This window comes from Phaenicophaeus curvirostris, chromosome 1, assembly GCF_032191515.1.
Source record: "Phaenicophaeus curvirostris isolate KB17595 chromosome 1, BPBGC_Pcur_1.0, whole genome shotgun sequence".
NCBI classification, from domain to species: Eukaryota; Metazoa; Chordata; class Aves; order Cuculiformes; family Cuculidae; genus Phaenicophaeus; species Phaenicophaeus curvirostris.
Window position 1 is genome coordinate 50,392,728 of NC_091392.1, and position 21,141 is coordinate 50,413,868.

The 21,141-nt window shown below is 38.3% G+C and overlaps 2 protein-coding genes across 5 annotated transcripts in view; one reads left to right on the forward strand and one right to left on the reverse strand.

Moving 5' to 3' along the window:
* The window catches only part of CSRP2 (cysteine and glycine rich protein 2), a 300,171-nt gene extending 282,630 nt beyond the window's left edge, over positions 1-17,541 (reverse strand). Inside the window, exon 1 of one of the 2 annotated variants that reach the window (XM_069858137.1) lies at positions 17,537-17,541. The gene's annotated coding sequence lies outside the window, so the exon portion shown is untranslated. Of the gene's footprint in view, positions 1-12,193; positions 12,201-17,536 lie in introns of those variants that run through there. The other variant, XM_069858142.1, reaches the window with a different exon arrangement.
* The window catches only part of NAV3 (neuron navigator 3), a 563,826-nt gene that overhangs the window by 86,117 nt on the left and 456,568 nt on the right, over positions 1-21,141 (forward strand). The window contains exon 1 of one of the 3 annotated variants that reach the window (XM_069858043.1): positions 18,341-18,357. The exons of the other annotated variants lie outside the window; for them this stretch is intronic. The gene's annotated coding sequence lies outside the window, so the exon portion shown is untranslated. Of the gene's footprint in view, positions 1-18,340; positions 18,358-21,141 lie in introns of those variants that run through there. 3 annotated transcript variants of the gene reach the window in all.

Sequence of the window (21,141 nt, forward strand, 5' to 3'; positions counted from 1 at the left end):
GCAGAGAAGAGAATCCAGCGATAACAAATATAGGAATGGGCATGTTAAATATATCTTGAAATATGGTGATTCATAAATTGCCTGTCTACTTTTTTTTCTCACCAGGGCATGGAAAATGATAGGGAAAAAAAAGAGACAGATTTCACAAATAGGACTGAGTCAGCACAGGACTTCATTGCTTATTTTGCGTACTGGGATATGGGTATTCCCAGGGTTGAATCCACGTGTGCTGCTGTTTAGACAGCGACTGACAGTGAAGAGTTACTGGTGACAGTCTCTTGCTGGTGGGAGGGGGCTGCTGCTCAGCCATCCACCCCCCTAACACTCAATATATGTTACTGCAGATCGTTAGCTGTAGTATAGGCTTAAAAAAATGTAAAAATAGCTTGTACCTGGTTTTCTGCTGCCAGAGGATTGTTTGTCTCTGTGATATTTTTGTGTCACTTGGGTTTCTACCATTTTTAATTTATTTATTTTTTACTTCCTGTGGGTGTGTGCATTGCAAATATCCAATAGAAGTCTAACACAACATGTATTGTAAGCTTGGGTATAGATTTAACTGCCCTATAAAATCTGACAAAAGAATAAATGCAAATGACTTGGCTCAGCTGCCTGCTTAATGGGCTTTGTGAGCTGTGTGAGAGGCTGCATGCATGTGAGGGGAGTTGCAGACTGATAGTAAAGTGAATGGGTCTTTTAAAATCTGGCAGTGAATGTCAGGACAATATATCAACTCTGAAGTCCTCTAGTCTTAGTTAAATCATTCACTGGTAAAGGAATAAGTCTCTATTAAGATGTCATGAGCTATATAGCTATTTAATTCCTTTGTTTGCTCTCTCATCTATGGTGGAGCTGTAAGGAAGAAGCCAGCTGACTGTTTGCTGTGTCCAGCCTCCTTTGTGCTGGATTCAGTGTCACTATCCTGTGGTAGGATGGTGAGAGCTTGTTCCCAATGCCGGTGGAAATGAATGTGCAGGAGGATGGCAATTCCTGGGAACAGCAAGGAGAAAGCACACAGGAGGACTCTCTACATGGACCCTTTGGGTCTTGGGAAAGAAGGGGCAAGAAGCATCAGAGAGCGTGAAAGCACAAACAAGAAGGATCCTTTTTGAAAGGGCAGGCTGAGCAGAGGGGAGACAGGTTGGCATGTCTCTTACTATAATCCAGTCTTGCCCACCAGAGAGGAGCTGCCTCTGTTTTAAAAGGTCTTAGCTTATAGTCTCATAAAATCTAGCACTGGAGACTCAAAGCCCTTATGGTTGTCTTTGAGGTGCTGGGTATAAGAAAAGATGTAGTCCAGGTTGTCTGAAAAGGTCGTGCTTGATCAGGGACCCATCGGACAAAGATTCCTTATGTCTGAGATCTCAGTGTGTATCTAGTTCAAGTCAGACCCAAATCATTGCATATGGAAGTGACATAAGTACCTATAGATACCATACATTGTTTGTGACAATTTGATTCAAATAATATTTTGTTACTACATCATTTATTTCTATAGAAACACACTCAAAAATTCCGATCAGGAAGCAAAGTTTTCTTAATCTTGCCCTGGAATGGGTATTCTGATTTTCTTCTTACGTAACTGAGGCTTGGCTGAACAGGGGAAAAAAAAAAAGTGTTATTTGAGAGTTCAAATTTGAAAGCTGTGTGTGTAGGGGAGATAAGCTGAGGTTTGAAAAAAATACAATAGTTAATTAGACTTGAGGAGGTAACAGTGGTGGGAGACTATAGAGGGCTGATGTGTTTACCTGCAGTCTCCTGTTTTCTTGTCTACAATACACAAGGGAAGGAAAACAGGAAAAATGCTCCACGAGAATAATGTTTTTCTTTGCCTCAAAAGCGTGTCTGATTAATTTCTAATACAGTAGTGGCAGCTGCATTATAAATGCTCCGTGTGTGTTGTCCTTTTTGCCTACTGATGTTCAAATAAGAAATGGTAACTCAGTCTTTTTTTTTTTTAACAAAAATATTAATTGAAAGGAAGTTAAACATGAATGCTAGTCAGGAATTCATTATTATCAGATTATTCTCTTGTGCATTCTGTTTATGGCATTGAGAGCACTGAATAACTTTACTGGCCTTCTTAAGCAGCACTGTATTATTATTCTTATTATTGCCTGGTGTATTTAATTGTAATTTTCATTACAGATTTTATGAGGTGTGGATTAAAGGTAAAAATCTCTGGAGTTGAGCTGCCAATAATCATGTTGTGGGTTTGAATTTTAGAGTAGTTCCTCCAATTATTCCACTTAATTTTAAGAAGCAAAGGTCACAGGAATAAATATTCTTTGTGTGAATAAACACTGGAGAAATCATTTAAGATCTGACTATTATCATATCAGCTGACAGTCCATTCTGTCAATCTACATACTTTCAGGTCACAGTAATGGCAAATCTGCACATGTTTTCAGTAGCACTGATGCTAGTAGTCAGAAATTTTAAAGGGGCTTTTGAAAATATTCCTCGTGAGGCCAGCTGTTCCAGTAAAGCCACTGCAGGACCCATAAATGTTGCTGTGAGTACAGATAAATCAACACTGAATGTTTTGATGAATTTAATTTTTTTTTTTTTTTTTTTATTGATAGTATGGGAAGGAGTAGAGAAGTGCAGCCTAGTCTGACTTTGAAGTTGCCTTTGCTTTGTGCAGGCAGATGACTAGATGGCCTCCAGAGGTCTTTTCCAACCTAAGTACTTTTATAATCTTATGAGTTGGCCTAAAATATTCTTTCCTCCCCTCCTCCCTGCCTTCTCTTCTGACTTCCTATGTATTTCTTATCTGATTTCCTATACTGACAAAGGTATGCACACCAGAACCAACAGACTGTAACTGAAAATTGTAACTCTCCATTGTTTCAATTAGTTTTGCTATGAATGCTGCCATAGCATTATGGACACACATATGGAGATGCTTGTAATGGCTAATGGAATACAGCTGAGTGTAAATATATGCTGTTACATAAAGACTGATACATGGCAAAATGAGAAAGGATAACAAAAGATAAAAGCATCCAGAAGAAAAGCTTTAATAGAGATCTGACAAGGGGAGATCTTTGGATGGGAAATGAAGAAGTTTTATTCCTGTGTATAAATGGAATTCAGAGCTCCAATACATATTGAAATGAAAAAGCAAAGATATTTGTCACTTGGATATAAAGAAAATGTGGGAGATTTATATCCCTACACTAAAAAAATCCCATATATAATACAGCCAAGCATGTTAGTTCTGTCAAATGAGAGGGGAATAATTATTCACTCTGGTTGATGTTCTATAAAGGCATGTACTTATTCAAAGTAGATGCATCTGATAGAAAATTAAAACCTCTGCCTTTATAAAAATCTGTTTTCTTTCTTTATGGTGATGTTTAAAAGGAAGAAAATAAATTGCAAGTTATCTTAAAAAAAAAAAACAAAAAAACCCAAACAACCCAACCTTCCTTTTTCTTTTTTTTCTTTTTTTTTTCTGCAGAGCATATTTTTAATTTTTTATTTAAATGCCCATGGAATAAGACTTGTAAGTGAAACTGTAGAGTTACAAGATGAAATTATTTGGGATATGCCTTGAATCACCAACAAGTAGTGGTGGACGTCTTTGAGAAGCATTATTTTAATTTTCCTCTGAATTAGTCAAATGGGAATCCATTTATACATACCTTAGATGGGGGAAAAAGTTTATGGGAATCTTATGAAAGATCAGCTAGGTCCCAGAAGCAAAGGTAATGCCTGGACTGTAACAGGTGCTCTAAAGTAACTGCAGATGGGGTCAGGGCTGAGTCCAAACAACCTGGTAAGACTGTAGGAAGGGAATTTTTAAAATGTGGCACTACTACTTCCCCTTATTTTTCAGAAATATTAATGGACCTTGCCAGCCCTTAGGTTATACTTGCAGGTCATGATCATTTGGCATCTCGCTTCTACAGTGTTTGTTGGAAGAGAAGGGCTGCTGTTGCCAAACTTAAGCATAGGAGCATAATCATCTTTCTGAAAAAAAGATTTGTTAGAGATTAGTGATGAATTAGATTGACAGGACATCTTCAATCTGAAGGAGAAGCGTAAGGCTTCTTGTGATAGTGGGAAGCTCTAATGAGAACCCTTTCAGCAATCTCTGTGATCTGGAGAAAGGAGAGAGGGGTATATATGTAAATATTTGTGAGGAACTGGTATAAATCTCTTGATTCCCTAAATACTGTCATGTTTCCAGAAATAATTTTATCAACCAGTTCCAATGTGTTATCTGATAGGATGTGTCTGAAAAGTGGAAATACTCATTTATAATTTTAGAAGTCATGCTGAATTTACGTTAAAATACAGTAAAGCATTTTTAATGGCAATGACATTCTTGTAATAGTGTCATTCTCAAACTACTTAAGCTTTTTCTTAGTAATAATTTCAAACAGTGTTTAAAAATTACTAAACTTTCTTACAGTTGTGAAGTACACAATAAGCTTAGTCAGCATTGCATATACAAGATGGTACTTTGAACATTATAATATTTGGAACTCCATAATAGAAGTGAAAAGAGTCATAGCTGTAAGTTAGTGTCAGAGCCCATTTTAATAGTATCGATACCCTAAAAAAAGAACATTCATATTTAAAACCTCACATAAAATATATTTTATTTCTTGTAAGTAAAGAATTCAAATGGATAGACAATCTCTGCCTTGGAGGGGTGAGTTATTCAGTGAACATGTGATGAACATGAATGAAATGCCTTTTTCTGACTGTTCTTCTCTTGAAAAGTGATTTGCTGTCATCTTCATGGCTGTTGTGATCACTGCTATAGAAAATATTCCAACATTCTCACATGTCAAAATGGTTCCTTGAATTTGACAGTTGGTACCCAAATAAAGTCATTACCTAAAGCAGCAGCAAAGATGAGAATGTGCTGCTATTATTACTTTTGAAGAGAAGACTTATTTTTAAACTCTTCTCAGGCTGCTATTATGTGTATGCTGGTTTTACCTTATTATTAAAATATCACAACAGAGATCAAATTCAGCTGTTATGAAGAAACATGCCATCTGTATGTAATTCTATTGCTTAAAAGTATGGTATGGTAATAGTTATGGAAAAAAAAATCAGTTTTTCTAAGAGTTCATTCCCCTTGTATAAAGACCAAGCAGGGCTCAAATATTCATAGGTTTTCCTTTTTGGTTTTGTTAAGAGATAAAGAGTGGAAATGCAAGTATCTCGGTCAAGTTTTCGGGTGTTAAATGTACTAAAAGGAACTGATTAGGGAAGGTATCCCAACGTAACCCAGGGGAAAGAGGAATTTGGTTAGCTCTTGCATGGCATAGGGCGGTTAAAGGCAGCTTTAATTGATGCAAAGCACTGACAGCCCCATCCCAGCTTTTGTAGGCACATGAAATGCAATTACTTTCTGTCTCTTGTATGTTTCTGGTGTATGAAAAAGGGACAGAATAAAAGTCCATGACTTTTTCCTGTCTTCATGCTATTTTCTTTTGTATTATATTGATTTGTGTTTTCCTAAACTCCATGAAAACATGTTAAAGTTGTCTAGATTGCCATTTTATAACCCAGGAAGTGGCCATCTCCTCCAGAGTGGGGTATTGGTGTAAGAAAATATAAGCGACAAGGAGAAAGGTAAAGCTGTAATTCCCTGATGCTGTTTTAAGTGGCATAGGGGTAGCTGTGGTAATACGATATTCAATGTAATGTAGCACTTGTCTCCTCTGTTTCTGGTTATTGCCCTTTATTTTCTTTCCTTGCCACAGTAAAGCAAAATTGTAGGAACTTCATAGCTGTTTAGCACCTTTTAAGGAGAAAAGCGGGAGGATTTTGTTTTTAATAGAAGATGTATTAGATGTACCAATAATGGCTGAAGTGTGGTTGCAAAAACTTTGATGTAGCTGTCCATAAAGTTTGTGGAAAAAGTCCAACTGACTTTCCTGGGAATTAGAAAGTGTATGAAAAATGCAGACCAGGGGAAGCACAGCTATTGCATTTTTCTTTTCAAACTTAACTGAGACTGATTAAGCATTTCTATGTTCCAGTTTTCTTCAGAGAGCAGTAACTTCTGTCACCCTCCACCCCATTTCCTACCTACAGAAAATCTGGTTTTACTAGTGTCTTGTTCAGTTTCTTTTTTTTTTTTTTTTTACTTAATGCAAGTATGATGATACATCGTATGCCTGCCTTGTCTGAGGGGTGATTATGTGCTCTGTTCAGATAAAATAGCCTTATTCAAGTTGTTATGCATGAGAAAAATGATAGCATAAACTGTATTTTTCTCTGGATAACTTATCTCAGTGGCTTTAGACTAGACTGTTATCTGCCAGTTCTGACTGTTGAAAAACTGTATAACCATTCATTCCATGGGATAACAGCAGTGTAGGTAAGAGAAAGACTGTAGGTAATGCTAACTGTCTGAAAATACATTTTGAGCTTGCATGTAATAAAGCTAGGAGCAAATATAAAATGCATTGTCTGGATTATGGCACTTCATCCAGTGGATACAAATCCCTGTATTATCTTCCTGGTTGAGTAATGCAGGTGTGAAAAGATTATGGTTGTTGGATATTTATTTCAAGTGCATGCCTGCATTTCTTTAAAATGCAGGCATTTAACATCTCTGAGGTGAGGACTGAGTTGAAGCAGGTTGCGTGCTTGTATATGTTGGGCTAGATACAGACTGGCCACTCTTGATCTTGTTTGTCAACAAGCTGTTAATCTATTCCCAGATACATTTTCCAAAGAGGCGGGAAGGGAGTATGTAAGTCAAAAGAGCATGGTTGTCCTTGGCCTCTCTTGCTCTGAACAGTATATTCCTGGAGAGAGCAGCGAGGATGAAAAGGAGTGTTTAAGGTGTGCTATCTCTTTGCTGTCACGAGTAGGCTAGTGCCAGGCGGGTGGCTGTGGAAAGCTCTCAGCTTTAGAATAAGAATGTCTGGCATCGTTGCTAGCACTTGTACTTGCTAGGCAGAGAGCAGACGTATTTCTGAGTGACCTTCTAGTTCATCAGATTGCTAACCTGTGCTGGCTCAATGCCGAGAGCACTGAGCCATATCATCCCCTGGGCAACATCATAGTTGGCACTTAGCATGAACTTGAACCGTGGCAGACTTCTTCTGTTGCCAGAGGTAAAATTAGATGGTTTCACAGGCCATGTGTGTGAACTCATTCATCTGCAAGGCACTGAGCTATTTGCAGTTATCATACCTGGGAACAACTGGGAGGATGGGGGAGAGTATCTTCAATGGGCAAAGATAACACTCTTTCCTGACATTCACTGCACCCAGCTTTTAAATTGCTGCTGAACAGTAATATTCCCCTCTGCTCTTTTTCCCTTCCTCCCCCCACCCCCTTCAAATATTAATGGGGTTCAGACAACACCAACTTCACCAAGTGATTTGGTAAATATTGTTAGACAACTGTGAAGAAGGTTGTACGTGGATGTTTTTGTTTCTTGTTCAGGAAACACAGTGGTCACCTTGAGAAAGGGGCAATTCTTACATCCTTTTCAAGTGTGTCACTCACATGAGATATAATGAAGGTCAGCAAAAGCTGTATGAAAAGACAGAGTGTGAGAAATAAGTAATACACATTTCCTATGAATCTGGAAAGGGGAACCCTCTTGTCTTAACTTCCTGGGCAGCTCCACCAAGTTAATTTCCCTCTTTCTGGTTGATAGCCTACCTCTTAAGGGCTTTCCTAACTTTCTCCAAGCAGTTTCACAGCAGGTTTGGAGTTTCTTTAAAGCTTGGCCAGTTATTCCTGGAGCAGTTGATTGGATTTTACCCTAGCTTAAAGCACAGAAGCACCTACTCAGTAGTATTGAGACAGGTCCTATCACTTTGTTCTTCAGTATGCTTGATTTCCTGTTAACCTCCAAATGTCTGATAACCTCCAAACGTCTGATGAATTCTGCTATAGTTGATATGAATAGGGGGATAAAATTTCTGATGCCTTTGAACAGAACTATAGGATACCTCCTCAAGCACACAAAGCACCATCCAAAATGTGAGAATATGGGGGTAGCTGAGCTATGGGATATGTCAGCGGAGGGCATGGTATCCCAGCTGCTGAAAGACAGAGGACAGTATTGCCTGCAGTGTGAAAATCCTTGCCATGTTTTTGCATAATATTCAAATTTGTCTGTTGTGAGGGGAAATTAATGGCACTTAATATGGAGTGAAATAATATATTTGGCAATCTTTTAAGGAAAGCACCGTGAAAGGAGCCAGAGCTTAAACTGTGCAGATATTATAGTCAGTGCTGTTTGTGGCATCTCAGTTTGAAAGTTTGTTTTCAAAGGAACATTGGAAGAGGCTAATGATGTTGGAAAGCATAGCCAGATGCAACTGCATGTGCTGTAGGTTTAGAGTCCTGAAGAGCTTATGTTGTTCTAATAGTGGGTACAAATTTGTAGTTTTATTCCTTCCTTGTAAGATTGCCATCTTATAATCAAATTAATGTTATACTGTATGCAAAGGTAATAATCACGGTGGTGCTTTTCTTGATTGTGATAATAATAAGTGCAAAGAGGAATTGATCTTTAATATCGTGTAGTGGCAATAGGCGTCTATATAAAACGAATGCTGTATTACCTTTTCGGAATCATCTGAATTGATGGTTTTTGGAGGCTGTTTCATTAAGGCAGGATATATAAATTAGGTGATTTTCATATTTTTCTGGTACGTAGAATTCTTGTGTGTTTAAGTGGAATGCAACTTCTGCTTAATGACATGGAATAGAAACATTTAGAATTTCCAGGGAGAAAAGATGTTTTGAGTGAGTGAAATGTGCAGTATTTGTAGATGACCTTACCCAAAGTAAAGAAAGATTTCATTACCAATTTCAATTTCTTTCTTCATTCTCAGAGTTGACATACACCTCAAATTCTGTTTGAACTGAGAGTTTAGGGATTCTTAAATACCGTACTTTGAATGACTTTCAAAAAGTTAGTTAAGCTATTGTGAAACTAGCCAAAAACTAAATGCTTTTATTCAGTCCCTCTACTTTTTATACCAAATTTCTTCTACTGTATACAAGAGAAATTTAGTAAGAGATAATGCCTTAATATTTTTTTTTTCAAATAAAGACGAGCTTCATTTTCCTTCCATTCAGTTTAATATGTTTACAGAAACGTGTAGTAATATGCTTTATGAAGGAAATAAATAGGATAAACTTCCAACCACTTGCAGCTTGTTTGGATCCCTTTTATTTGAAAGTGGGAAAGCAAGGAAGTTTTTCCAGTCTAAATCAGACTGTATGCACAATGCCCATTTATTCTGAAATGGCTTATTATATGTACTCAGGTCCTCAGCAGCTTTTAACACTCAAGCAATGTTTGGATAAGTGTGTTTCAGGGCAGATTTTAGGGATTCCCTGAGCACTGAGGTAGGCAGGCTAGGTACCACAGGAGACTCTGGTTATGATGATGAAGGTGTTTTAAGATGTGCTTGCTTGTCCTGGCCACTCCTGCACAGAAATATGCCATTTGTTCACTGGCACGGTAGAAATGTTTGTGGAGCTGCAGAGTAGGTCCATGGAAAGAAGCTAGGTAAAACATGTCATGGAAAGAAGAGGATTTCCTAATTTTCATGCATTTGAACACAGTAACATCAGTTTAACAAAGCCCAACAGCTTACATAAGTGGGATGGAAGTGTCTCCCTTCATAGCACTGTACATTGATTTTGACTTCAGTGTTAGTGGAAGTACGTAGTAAGGCTATCATGTGTAGTTCCATAAAATTGGCTGCTTTTAATGAGCTTCTGTGTTAATTTAAAACACATTCACCATGACAAAGACATGCCACGTAGTTGTTGAATCTCGTTTGTGTTTCGTATAATTGAATATTTAATTATAATTTTAAAATGATAATATAATTAGCATAATTTATTTGACAAATCCATATTACTACCCTTAATTACATTATTTCTGACAATACTGCACATTAAAGATATTCTGATAAGAGTTCACGCTTCTATTCCTTGGTGCTTGCCCTCTAGACATCTGATAGTAATCCTTACGTTTCTGAGGGAAAAATCTATCATTTCAGCATTATGGAAATGCATGTAGTCTGGCAAATCAATCCCCTTAACCTCTCTTACCCCAATGGTTTTGGTTATTCATAGCTTTTTGCATGAAACTGTAAAAGCATAAAACTAACGCTAATGCAGGTTTAAATCCCTGCAATCTGTTCTGCTTTCAGCATGTTTGAATCACTGCAGATGTTCTGAAAGAATGTAATGCAAGTACAGCATATAGCGGATTGTTCACTTATAAAGATACATCTTTGAAGAAATATTTGTTCGGTGCTATAAACTGGTTTATCTATATGTCGCAAACCTGAAAATGATCCGGAGTCCTTCTACAGCCGTGCCTATTTATATATTGTGTAAACTGGAAATATTTGGGTTATAGACATACTGGGAAAGACTGAGGGTATTCTTGAAGGAAATGAGGATGTGTCAGCTCTGTCCCTCACAAAGAACCTGTCTGTGAAGGAGCTGGCGTGGAAAAGCCACCTCTGCGTGCTGACTCTGTCGCAGCAAGGGTTACACTGGGAGCACATGTTTTGCAGGAGCCCCTTGTGGCCTTCGACTCATGTAGGCACAAATGATACCCCATGAACTGTTTGCATGGATGTGGGATGTGAATACTCTGATGTCACCTGCTTGTGGCTGATAATTTTAACTAAAGGTGAGGCATTAAAAACTCCCACCTGTCTCTCTATGCTGATGCATAGGAAGAAATCCTTTTTCTACTTTGTGTACCACTATGGATGGAGGTTTATCAGAGCTTAGTGCAGAGATAGTATAGGTTATCTGCACTATATTAGCATACGACCCATTGGAACAAATCTTTTATACTTCTAGTTTGTATGTTTTTGTATGATTTGTGATTATCACTGATTTTCTTTGTTACACCACACAAAGGAACACCTCAAAGCACTCATCTAATATGTCTGAGCATTAAATGTGAATTAAATAGGAAAAAAGAAGGCTTGAAATAACCTTTGAGAAAATAAGATTAGAGGTAAAACAAGAAAAGAACAAGCTTTATTGGACAGAAAAGGAATGGGTAATCCTATGCTTTAGAGAAGATGAGGTGAGTAGTACAAACCAAGAGGTAATGAGACTGTGGAAAATGGCTTGTTTCGGTAGGGAAAGTTCCAGGTTGTATTCAGAGGTGGCAAATGAGGGATTAGAGGGTAAACTAAACCAGTTACTGGATCAAATTGTGAGGAATCTGGCTTAGTACAATGGGCTGAAAATCTAGGCTGCTTGGGAAAGGATTAGTATTGAAAAGTGATAATTACAATTGAAAAGGAAGACAATGAGGCTTACACAAGAAGGATAAAAATGAATCTGAAAAAGCAAAGCAAAAACAGGATTTAGTGAAGCAGAAGTCTGCCACGTAATAGAAGCCTCGTTTAATCCAGGAGGGGGAAGATGATAACACAAATGAATAATCATTTTGGTTTCAGTTTTCCTCACATGGCATGTGCCTCAATCTTTCCTGGAGGACAGAGGCAGGGAGGTCATGGTTCTGATAACATGAAATGGATTTGGAGCACTTACTATTTTCAGCTGCTGCCAGGTAAGCTTCAAGGGGTAAACTTTCAAAACCACAGTTGGAAGATGTACATACGTTTGTTTGGATGAAAATGGATTTGGGATGCATCTCTCTCTCAGTGAGTTTGCATCCTTAAATCCATCCAGAGACCTTTCATTTGTCCCTAGTATTTATTTATTTTTATATAGATATTTGGATAGTAGCAGGGAATTTTTATGTATCCAGTCTGATTAATTTTTTTTTCCCTCTAGCAGGAAATTCGGGTGCAAAAGTGATTTTAGTTGCTAATAATAGCAGAGTTTGGAGCAATTTTGTCTTTTTTTTTTTTTTTTTTTACCATGAAATTCAGTGAAGCAATAATGAACAGAGTTAGTCCAACACTAGTAAAATGTATTTAAATCATGCTCTGATTGATTGGAGGTGTTATCATTGAATGAATTATTCATGAGCTACTTTTCAGACATGATTAATGCGAAATGTATTCACACTTTATTTGAAGCAATATTGAAAAATTAATATATGATTGCAATTAATAATTTGAGTGTGGGTAGGCATTGTTCATGATGATTATTGCTTCCTACAATACCCAAGATATGAAAGGGACTAAGTTGGATATAGTGATCTGAAGTGAAAAATCTCTGCTTATGCTGCAGAGCTGAGCTCTTCCAAGAGAGAAGAAACACGGACATCCTTTAGAAATGTCCTATACCATTTTTATTCCAGTGTCCAAAGTCGATGATTCTTTTGGCTGAATGCATCTGCTTCTTTGTTTATTCTGAGGATGAGGGCAAGATAGTATTTGCTCTTAGGAGCTTTGGTCTGTCTTCTCATTGCTTCATGAAAAATGCATTTGTTTCAGGAGAATAGTTTTCTGAACAGTTTCTTACATTTCTTTTCACTGCCTGAGGACTGAGTTCCTATAACTTGTGCATTTTATTTAAATTTTCCCCTTGTCAGTGAAATAGGCTGTGTGACCAAAATGAACATCTGTGTCTGTACTTCTTGGTGAGATGGATCAAGGTTGCGCACCTTTCTCAAAGGTCTGTGCTAGTCTGCCAAAAGTTCTTGGTTTCAGTTCCAGACCAGCTGTGGTGGCCCGTGTTGTGTGTACCATTATATAGTAAGCCAGGCTGGAGGACTTGATCTGGCCTTTCCCAGACTCAAATTGTATGAAGTTCGGTTGATAGCTACCTGTCCAATGTGAAATGGGAGCATAGGGTGGGCTATAAGTTTCAAATTATATGTATGACTCAGTAGAAAGTGCCTTCATCTCTTAACAATTTGTTTATATTCATTAGAGAAATTTAACTGTAATTGCTCATGATTTTAACTTTTTGCTACCGTGCAGTAAAAGGTCCGTGTATTAGCATAATACCTTGGGATAGTCTGCCGTGCCACATGGTAGCTTTCTTTCACATGAAGGTAGAAGAAACTGAATAAGAAACTGAATACTTTGATGTGTTATGTTCCTAGTGTTTTTCTTATAACTTTCTGCTGCAATATAGACTTCGCCTAGTGCCATCTGATGAAAAACAACTAAGTTTTAAAGATGCCCAAAGAAAAGGATGCCTGCTGTGTTTTTTATTTCCCAAGAGACTATTTCTTATAAGCTCATTGCCTTATCTAGAAATTTTGTAAAACCATTGTGATTTAATAAATGCCTGTAAGTTACTTTTTGGTGCCTACCCATGTTGTATACTAATACATCAAATAATGAGACAGAGGAGGAGAAACAGCTCAGCGTGGAAAACCATATTCAGCTTTGCCATTTTAAGTATGACTGCTAGACTGAAAACGTATTTGAAGTAACTCTTCAGGATTCTTGATGTGTCACATTTGCAACCAATCTCCTTACATCATAATTTTAATCTGAATTTTAAACTATGGAAGTTGAACTATTGGCCCAGGTGACTGTGGTAACAAACAGTTTACCCATATGATTTTAGTTGCTCATGTTCTCAATTAAAACATTAATACAGGCTTACTATGTTTTAAAATATTCTCTTTATTTAATATTGCAAGAGAGATAATGCACATAGATCTATTACTTGCAGAACAGATGCTCACCGTTGAAATCCTACAAAAAGGATTACTTATCACAGAAATATCCCAAGCATTTTAATTAAATGAATAGTAATCTATTATATCAAAGTTTGAAGCTAAATGGAAAAAAAAAGGTTCAGCAACCACAGGTTATTATATCTCTGTAGAGTGATATATTGAACTATGTCTTATCTTTAGCTAAATGGTAACTCTTTTAAAATTCAATTATTAAACATATGCGCCATCCACTTTTTCAGGGTTTTAAAATGTTTGACCTTTTTTCTCCCTGGTCTTCTGGTTTTATTTAAAACCAAGCACCCCCCACCAAACAAAACACCACCACCACCATTTCAGCCTAGGACAACAGGCTTATCAAAACCCTCTTACTATTTAAGTTTGAGTTCTAGTCACTATTTAGTCACTATCCCTACTGTTGAAGGAGTATGAAATACCGAAAACTTAATCTGACAGTCCTCCCCCTATGCCCCAAACTACATTGACAGTACAATCGCTATGTGCTTTAGTTGAGAATATAGCATTGCCCTAAAAAAGCACTAAATGGATTTTATTAATGATACATTGTAACTATGACAAGAGAGTTAAGGATAGTAAAAGATTGTTTATCCATTCATAAGGTTATCAAGTTAAATTTCCAGGTGTATTACTGTACTCTGGAATTACCTACAAATGTTAGCGTAAGATAATGGTCACTCTATTCAAGGCAAGTTTGTTCTGAAAAGTGTTTTGGTAAATATTTGAATTTTAAAGAACTTGTGGCTGTCCTTTGGGGATAAATTCACATTTAACTCTGACAGCTGACAGTTCTACAGCAATATTTGCCTTTGAGGAATTTCAGTGTATATTTATTGGGTGGTTGTGATGCTCCCTTCTAGATTTACCCTAGTTACTTGTGAGTCTCCCATTACCAACTGCATAAATTGCTGAAGAAAAATTATAATTGCTGTTCCATATTGAGTAATGGAATTGCCTTCCATAAGTCACTTTCCTAATGTTATAGCAAAGTCTCTTGGGGGTCTGGATTTGGTTGGCAGGTGGTCTGTTTCGGCTTTTCAGTGCCTTTGCAGAAGTAAGAGCAGGTGAGCTGGAGTGGGTCACAAAGCATGTGTTTGCCCATTCAATGCATCTGTTCTAAGCCCCGTGCAGCACACACACATCTGCAGGTGAGATGTACATATCTACGAGATGTACACTTCAACAAGAGCACCTGTTATTGCATGTTTTTGTTTTAATAACCCTTGAGGCTACCAAGGTGGAATATATTGACAGCAATCAAAAAAATTTTTTTTTGTACCCTATAATTCGTATTAGAAATGCTTGCCTGTTTTCAGCCATTTGGGGGTTTCTAGTAGCTTTATATCAAATTAATTTTCCCAATTACATTGCATTTATTTCCTGTAACTAAATGTCAGGCTTCTTAAGATAGCAATTTTAAATACTTGGGGGAAAAACCCACCCAAACATGAAATCAACAGATATTCCTGTCAGCATGTGATTAACTTGATTTACATGGAATTATAAATGTTTATGTAGCAAACATTTGGTCCACATGTTGTAAGCTAAACCTGTGTGACTAAAACCTTTGTCTGCATTTTTGCTTTTGAACACAGTATAGCTACAAGTTCCAATATGGCCAAAGTGAACAAATCATAGAGTACTTTGGGTTGGAAGGGACCTTAAAGATCATCTAGTTCCAACCCCTCTGCCACAAGCAGGGGCACCTCCCACTAGAACATGCTACCCAAGGCCCCATCCAACCTGGCCTTGAACACCTCCAGGGGTGGGGCAGCCACAGCTTCCCTGGGCAACCTGTGCCAGTGCCTCACCACTCTCACTGCAAAGAAATTCTTCCTTACACATAGTCCAAGTCTGCCCCTCTCCAGTTTATACCCGGTGCCCCTAATTCTATCACTACAAGCCTTTGTAAACGGTCCCTCCCCAGTTTTCTTGTAGCTTCAGATACTGGAAGGCTGCTATAACATCTCCTCAGAGCCTTCTCCAGGCTGAAGAAGCCCAGCTCTCTCAGCCTGTCCTCATATGGAAGGCGCTCCAGCCCTCTGATTATCTTTGTAGCCCTCCTCTGGACAGTTCCATATCCTTCTTATCTTGAGGATTCCAGAACTGGACACAATACTCCAGAATCGGTCTTCATTACTTTTTTTTGTGGCGTTTACCAGGCCCACCAAATATCTCTGAATCTGTTACTATAAAAGTTATATTGTTCTTTAGTTTCTCACAGTAAGGAAATGGTAGAATTCACCTGATGTTGGATATTGGTTAACTTTGTGGCTTGTGTTACATTCAATGCCTAACCAATAGAAAAGTAAGTAAACAAAATTAAAAGCAGGGATTTTTTTATGATACTTTTTGGAAAAAAAACCCCATAACACATAACCAACAAAAAACAGAAGAAGAAAGAAAAGAAACAAAGCCCATCTGAAGATAGGATTTGTTATAGTTTGGATGTAATTAGTCAGCATATAAATGCAAGTGATCTGAACCACTTCCATCCGAGGACATGTTTTTAATAGAAAAAAATAGGATTTCTCCCTGATTTCATATTCCCTTATTTTCTTCCAGCTTAAATGATTCAGATGTTTAATATCACAAGGATAGATTCCTTTAAAAAAAAAACAAACGAAAAACCAAAAATAAAGCAAATGAGCGTACAACTCTTTGAATTTTGGCCAGTTCAGGTATTAATGTAGAGTTTTACTGCATCATTTCAAAAGCAGGGGTTTTCTTTCCTGTTACTGTCACCAAGCCACCACAGTAAGATGTAACTGTCATTTCATTAATCAGATAGAAATTAGGACTCAACAGAGTGAATGGAGTTAATTGCTGTTGCTGTTCCTTGGGACTGCAGGGAAGTGGTGTGAGTGCTTGCATCCTTGCAGCTGGGAAGAGGACAAAAATCCAGTTCCAGCAGGAGAGTGCTTTAGGATGCTGCACAATAGGAGACAGGAGGAAAGTAGCAGTCAAAGGCGGAAACCTAAATCTAAGTTTTATCATTGTGTCAGGCAAACAAACCAACAAACAAGCGGGAGGTAAATAAACAGCATGCAGGCAGGAGCGATGAAATCGAAGCAGACGTGGTGGCCAGGAGGCTCTCCATGGGCTGCTGAAGGAAACAGAAACATGAGAGCGGAAGGGATGATCCCCCTGCTGCTGTCACCCCCACGCCATGCAGAAAGGCTTTCAGGGGAAAACATCACCTCTCATTCTCTTCTGCTTGTCAGGCATACTTCAGCATTGCCCCTTTGTATTTTGCAGCACAAGTCCTTCAGGTGGCTGATGCTGCTGTGGAGGGGAAGAAGGCATTTTATTTTGTTGGTGTTTTGCCCTGTTGCTCATCCTTCCCACGTGGAGTAGCAGCAGGCAGCAGTCAGGCCTCTCCTCCACCCTGTGCATCTTCAGCACCTGGCTATTCCTCCAAAGCAGTTTCTTCTAATGCAGTAGCCAAAGACTAGGTCTTGGCAAGCTGACGTGGTGGACATGGGGCACAAAGTGAAGCAAGCTGATAATCTAGACTGGGAGATCAGGGCAGGAGAGCTTCGGCAGTCTGGTTGGTCACCTCTGTTTTTTCCCTGGGAGCATGTGCCAGTCGGACTGCTGTCAGCGCCGATAGCCCTGCTGTACCTAATGGCAGCAGGAGTGGCTTTCTTCCTTATCTTAAAACCCATTCTTTTAAACTCATCTGGTAACTCATTGCTGCAATTTGGAGCAAAAAATGGTTAGTTGCAACCTTTGTAGACACAGGTTGTGAATCCACATTGTGCATTGTAAATTACTTAGTCTGTGCACCTGATTTACGTTATTTATCCTAATCAGATTTTATTTTTTTTTATTATTTCTGAGTATTTAAAAACTGAGGGTAATTTTTGATGTTGACATGTAAATAAGTTGTTGCTGTTGCTTTAGGTGCTGTTTGTCACAGCTGAGCTCTCACATGCTTGCTTTTGCCTGGAAGCAATGCAGGGAAATTTGAGATATTTAATCTGCCCAATCAAATGTATATGTATTAATTGAGATTTTCACAGTGCTGTTTCTGAGCTGTTGCGTCTGGTTCAGATACTGTTATAATTAGGGAACATATTTCTTCTCACTTAATTCAAAATGGTTCTGCATCTAAAATGGAAGTAATCCAGCAAAATTCAATATTTATTCTTGTTGCAAATGACAACTTAACTATAAGGGAAGGAAATTAGTTGCTGTTCAGGGGTATGGAAAGAAGAAAAGTAGCTCTTCCTAGTAATGCACTGTGGTTAAAAGGAAACATATTTAGTGGCTTGCTATTTTAAGATTACACAACTACTGGAAAAAGATCTTTGAAAACTGAGTATTTTCTTCCTTCTTTTTAGGTGCCTCCCATATTATCAAATATGAGAGCTGTATTGCGCTAGCCTTAGAAAGTATATTTTTGAAACAATCTGTGAGAACTTGGACTTGTGTTTTGAATTTGGGGTTCTCTTGAATTTGGGTAAATGCGGTATTTCAGAGGAACTTATCTATTCATCTCAAATTTATTCTGGGGACTATGGTCATGTTTTAAAAAAGAAGCTATGAGGTCATAAGACTTTTATGAAATAGACCATTGATGGAAAATGCTTAGGATGAAGCAGCTTTCATGTAGGCAGTGTTAGGAATGGATTTTGGCACAGAAGCAGCACCCACAGCAACTGTGAAGATCAGCATGTGTTCCATTTTGCTGTCTTGGAGCACTGTCTGGTAAGGAGATGTCAGCTGGCAGTAATCAGGTACTGACACTTCAGGAATTCATGGATTATTGGTACTGAGAACTTAAAATGTGTATGACTTCAGTTCTTGCCCTCCATAAAATGAATCTTATCAGAAGTGGTTAAATTGTGTGTTCTCCCATGTACTTTATTCTCTCTCTCTAACTGTAGCAATATTTCAGTTATTTGTTGAGACCAGTCTGGCCACAGCAAATTAAGATTGTGAAAGAGTCACGTAGTAGTCTAGCACTAGTGCCAGGCATGTGAATAGTGACTGGGGAAAGACATCAGGATATTTTCTAAATATCCTGCATTCATGTTTTGGGAGGTGTACTGGCTTGTGGTGAGGGCTGTCAGGTTGCTGCACTAATGAATGACTGCTACTTGAGACACAGGACTACACTGAAGTACTCCAATGCTGGGCTGCTTAAGGAGAAAAAAAAATATTAAAGACTTCTAGAGAATTGTTTTAAGCTATTCTTTGTTTGCTTATGTACAATCCATTTTTTATGGGTTTAAATTTTACTGTCAGTTTAACTTTGTCCCCTTCGCTGACCTTTCTTTCTGGGTCTCTCCATCTGCTTTGGTTAACGTGATAGCTGTTTTCTCCTGTCTTGTAGTTCTCCTGAAAAGCCTTGGTGGAGTTAAGTCTGTACTTGCCAGAATCAATCTGTACGATTTACTCGCTTGTTCTATTTTTAAATTGCTTCCTGCTCTGTGGGAGATGCAACAAGCAGAACCCTCATTTCTATGCAGAATCATAAATTCTGTAGCATTTTCAGTGCATATGCTCCAAGTTAGGCAGAACGGGGAACTGTACCTTTGCCTGCTAGATCCAAACTGAAAGCTGGGCTCAGCAGGACGCAGATAAGATGCCTTCCTTATTCCTCCTGGCCAGTTTTGGACTCTGCTTCAGAGCCTGAGAGGTGTGATGACTTAGTTGTCTTCTGAGCACTTTCTTCAAAAATGAGGCTTACCTTCAAGAGATATCCTAGGTTTTTTGGATCCTGAGAGTTGTAGAAACTATGGATAGGTGGAAGGCCTTGCAGTCTTTGATCATGGAAAACTGAAATGTCCTGGAGGTTTGAGCAGTAACAGGGCAGGATCTGCACAGAAGCTTGGACAAAGTGTTCGGTGTGATTACATGCTTATAGATCTCTGCAAATCTGTGTCTATCTGTAAATGAACATCTTAAGTGGCCTGTGGTGATGAATAAGAGCAGGGATAATATTCCTGTGGATTGAGTGGATTTCTCCATGACTTACTGAACACTGCTAAAATTCTCAGTAAAGGCACTTTGCTCTTTGTGATGTAGCACAGGAAATCATAGTCTTGGCTAGAGTTTCATGGCAGTACCACAGAATAAATATAGAATGGTAACTCTCAACCAAAGAATCGTTGTACTTGATGCTTTCCAGACCATTGGAGAAAGTGATATCCCAGAAGGAAGCAGAGAAATTCTGGTGATTCCGGTAGGAGCTATTTCTTGCCAATGCCATTGAGAATTGCAGACTTACAGCTCATTTGAATCAAGCTGCATAAATACAGTTAAAATTTGTATTAATGGGAACTGCTTGCACTTGAGCACCTGTAAACCTGTTGGACAGCAGATTATTTTTCTTGTTCTTTTTGTGGCCAATAAAATGAATAGCTGCTTGAGTTTCCAGAGTATTCCTCAGTCTTGAACCTCTAAGCTGTAGGAAGAAGTTCTGAAATGGCCCAAATACTTAGGGAACTGATAGTTATTGTTGTGAAAAATCCTTCACATTAGTCTTTCCCAAATTTGGGCACTAACTTAATGGGTTTGATTTTCTAAGCCAATGTTGTCCTTAGGGACTAATGTGTTATGTGACTCACATCCTAAATTCTAGAATATGCTTGTGATCCTCAATTACCATACAACTTATTGTGGTAGAAATCCCTGGAAGCTCATGCCATGAAAAAATATGCCTTGTAGGTTTATATTTCAAGCACTTGTGAACATATCATCCGAGTATCTGATGGCATGAATTCACAAGTGGAGTTACAGTTTTCTCACAGTGTCACTAGACCTTGGTCATATCCAGGTAAGTCATCATTACTTGTGGTTATGTCTTTTGTGTACCTTTTCCATTATTAAGAATCCAGCCTATGTAGGAAATGATAACTTGAAAGAAGTTTCTAGTTTTGATTTTGCTGGTATTATAGTGATAAAATTCTTGTTGGCACTTGCATACCTCTAGCACTTTGTTTCTTTTCCATACAGGTAACTAAAACTAGAATAAGAGTAATGCTTGCTAGAAGCAGAAGGTAATTCTGTGATTTCTTGGAAAAGTAAGGTTGGTTTAGTGCTCCATATGATATTCTGCCTATGGCTAATCTATAAAACCTATTCAAAGAGAATCAGCAATGTATCAGAGAACTTATCTCTTATTTTATTTTCAATCGATTATTTCATTTAGAAGATAACTCTGTAGTAGGTTTGTTTTCTGACCATGCTGCTTTGTGACTATCTGGGTGAGGGGATCAAGTGCACCCTCAGTAAGTTTGCAGATGACACCAAGGTGGGCAGGAGTGTTGCCCTACTTGAGGTTATTTAGGCTCTGCAGATGAATCTGTACAGACTGGACTGATGGGCTGAGGACAATTGTGTGAACTTCAGCAAGGCTAAGTGTCGGGTCCTGTACTTGGGTTGCAACTCCTTCGTGCAATGCTACAGGCTTGGGGAAGAGTGTCTAGAGAGCTGCCAGGTGGAAAAGGACCTGGGCGTCCTGATGGACAGCTGCCTGAATATGAGCCAGCAGTGTGCCCAAAGACCAATAGCAT